At 39.2% G+C, this 3724-nt stretch overlaps 1 non-coding gene across 1 annotated transcript; it reads right to left on the bottom strand.

Moving 5' to 3' along the window:
- Positions 1 to 3191: 3191 nt before the first annotated feature.
- Positions 3192 to 3299, bottom strand: LOC130042163 (U6 spliceosomal RNA). The gene has a single exon (XR_008795136.1). It is a non-coding gene; the product is annotated as a U6 spliceosomal RNA (small nuclear RNA).
- Positions 3300 to 3724: the final 425 nt, after the last annotated feature.

Here is a 3724-nt window from a genome sequence, read left to right on the forward strand (position 1 = left end):
TGGCAGACAATTTCTCCCATACCCTCTCTTCTTGGGCATTAGGCTATCACATTTAGTCCTTAATATACTTTCAGCACACATCTCCCATCTTGAGTGATCCCTCCAACCATCACTGACTTAGTGATTCCTTCTCTATTCCAGCTGCCTTCTCCCCCAGCTCATGAGGCAGGCTTCCAATTATGGAGCAATATTCCTGGCCCTTGTCTCTACTTGGGTGTCACTCATGTTATGTTATTTATACAGAACCATATTAATCAGTAACAAACGTGATATTTAATTTCTGTCTGAATCCTGTGTCTCTAGCTTTCAGTTATTCTGAATTAAAATAGGAAAATGGAAGATGTTATTGGTAGCCTCTTCAAACTTAGTGATAGAGAAAAATTCTCAACATCCATAATCTTCATTAAATAAATTGTAGCATTCCCATTTGATAGAACACCAAACTATCATGACAATGGGATGATCATATATAAATATAGAAAACAATAATATTTTGTCCATAAGTAATATCAAGATGAGGGGGAGGAATAGAAGTTTACGTAATAAGAGCTCATGGTTATTTTTGCTCTTTTGGGGGTCACACCAAGTGGTAGTGGGGAATATTCAGTACTCTATCCTTGAAGGTCTCAGAGGTGCTTAGGAAACCATGTATGTGGGGTTTGAACCTGGGCCTTTGGCATGCAAAGCATGTACTCACTCTTGATCTTTCTCTCACCTCAAGAACTCTTATTTGTTTATATATTTCCTGGTGGAACTTGGGCCATACTCAGAAGTGCTCAGTGACTACTTCTACTCAGGGGACCATATGGGATGCCGGAGATTGAACCTGGGTTGTCTGAGTGCAAGGTAAAAGCCCTACCTGCTGTATTATCACTCTGGCCCATGGTGGAACGTTTAGAAGCTTGTGTCCTGATAGTGGTTACTTGTAAGGATTGATGTGAAGAGGAGCTTTTGCCTTCACAATATATTGTTTTGTTTTAGGTTAAGCAAAATAAGTTTTTCTTATCCACTGTGAGCAAGTTTCTTTTGTAAGAATAATCAATCAAGTTCTTTCTTTCTTTCTTTCTTTCTTTCTTTCTTTCTTTCTTTCTTTCTTTCTTTCTTTCTATCCTAAGACTCTAACACAGGTCCTCATCATGCCAGACAAGTGTTTCATAGCTGAGTTATAACCCTGGCATCAATCTTATTTTTCTAAAGGAAGGAGTTGTCATCTCTAATTATCAGAGATTGCTCTTAAGTCAACATTTATTTTATTTTACTTCTATAAAGGGGTTGGAGCAGTAGCATAGTGGGTAGGGCGTTTGCCTTGCACATGACCAACTTGGGTTCGCCCCTTGTGGAGAGCCCAGCAAGCTACCGAGAGTATTCTGCCCACACGGCAAAGCTTGGCAAGCTACCTGTGATATATTCGATATGCCAAAAATACTAACAAGTTTTACAATGGAGATGTTACTGGTGTCCACTTGAGAAAATCGATGAACAATGGGAGGACAGTACTACTACAGTACAGTACTATTCCTATTCCTATAAAGATTAGGAGACCTTGTGGAGATCATAATTCGTGGGCCCAGAGAGAAAGCTCAAAGTGCTGGAGTGCAAGACTGGCTTGCACAGGGCCCTGAGTTTTATACTTGTATGACCTCCTTACATTGGTGAACCCTGGTGGTGACCAAAATTTCTGAGGAGGCCTAGTACCCCAAAGAACAGAAAGAGAATATCTGGACCTTTGGCTGAAAAATGACGCATGACCATTTATATCCTGTGTATTATTTTGAATTGATATTTCTCAGTTGAATTCTATGAACTTTCTGTTGACTTTATTTTCTTCTGATCGCAAAAGCAATATACACTGATTGTATAAAAACTGGAAAATATAGAAAAGCATAAAGCAAAGAGGTAAATGACTTATGATCTTATTATCTAGATGCAAATATTCTTAATATCCTATGCTGTTCCTATTCAGTTTTACTTATTTGTACATGGTTGATACGATATGATATTCTAGGTTCTATTCTTTTAGTTTATGTTCTTTCATAAGCTTTACTATCATTAAAAAATTAAGCATCATTTAAATTATTTTAAAGAACAGGAGCAGATTTATTGAGGAATAATTTACAGACTGTGTTCATTGTTAATATGTATTTGTTTCAGTAATATGCAGCTGTACAGTCATTGCCATGGTATAGTTTAAGTCATATCTATCACCCTCAAAATTTCTGTCATTCCAATTTGCTGTGAGTCCTCATTTTGATGTCTAGTCCAGGTGATTACCATTCTAATCTCTTGTAAATAGGATCATGTTAGATAGTCTATTTATCATCTCTCTTTTTCAGTTTATGAATTACACCTCAACTGTGCTCAGGGCTTTTTCCTGGCTATGCACTCAGGGATCACTCCTAGTGAGGCTTGGGGCACTATATGTAGTGCCAGGAATCAAATCTGGGTCTGCTGCATCAAGGCAAGCACCTACTCACTGTACTATTGCTCTTGCCAAGGTTGTCTCCTTTTTAAAACTCCCCCATTGATCTACTATGGTTAACAATACTGTCAGTGATAGTTTCCTGAATACATCTTTCCAACACCACACCCAATACCAGAGTGCCCACTTTCCTTTATCCCAGGGACCCCTACCATCTCCCTCTCCAGGTAAATTCAATTCTGTAGAACAAGTTTCCAGTTAAGATAGTCTTTAGAGTCTGCCTTCCTTTTCTCCTTTACATGGTTTTGAGGGTCATCTATGTTGTATATATTTTTGTTCTTCTTTTGTTTTGTTCTTCCTTTCCCCCAGTTGTACTCAGGGTTTATGTCTGGCATTGTGCTCAGGGATTACTTCTGAGGGGACATATGTGGTGCTAGGGATTGAACTGGGGTGGGCTGTATTTAAAGCAAGCGCTTTACCCATTGTAGTGTCTCATTTATTTATTTATTTATTTATTTATTTTTATTGAATCACTGTGAGATACAGTTACAAGCTTTCATGTTTGACTTACAATGATACAATGATCAAACACCCATTCCTCCACCAGTGCACATTCCCCACCACCAATGTCACCGGTATACCTCCCCTTTCCTACCCTCCCCCTGCCTCCATGGCAGATAATTTCCCCCATACTCTCTCTCTAATTTGGGGCATCATGGTTTGCAGTACAGATACTGAGAGGTTATCATGCTTGGTTCTTTACCTACTTTCAAAAAGTATGGAAAGCTTCACAAATTTGCATGTTATCCTTGCGCAGGGGCCATGCTAAATCTTCTCTGTATCATTCCAATTTTAGTATATGTGCTGCTGAAGCAAGCACCACTGTAGTATCTCTTTGTTCCTCTTTTCTCCCTCCTATGTTCTCATATTCTCTCCTTCTCATCTTTGGATTCACGCGGTGGTTCTTAGAACTGACTCTTGTTATGTGCTCAGGAGTTAGGAGTTACTTTTGGTGATTCTCAGGGAATCATATGCAATACCAGGATTTAACTTGGGTTGGCAAGGCAGCTACATGTCTTATCCCCTGTACTATTTGCCTACTATTTCCTTCCCTTCCCCTTTTGGTTTTTGAGCACCTCGCTGTGCTCAGGGGCTACTTCTGGTTTCTGTGCTTGGAGGTCACTCCTGGTGATATTCAGGAAATCATATGGTTCCGGGGATTGAACCTGGTGAAAAAAAAAAGAAGAAACAACTTATATATATGTAGATGTATTTCATGACGGAGGGTGTTATTTTGGTGTGTAG

The sequence above is a fragment of the Sorex fumeus genome, unplaced genomic scaffold, assembly GCF_029834395.1.
Source record: "Sorex fumeus unplaced genomic scaffold, SorFum_2.1 ptg000098l, whole genome shotgun sequence".
NCBI lineage: Eukaryota > Metazoa > Chordata > Mammalia > Eulipotyphla > Soricidae > Sorex > Sorex fumeus.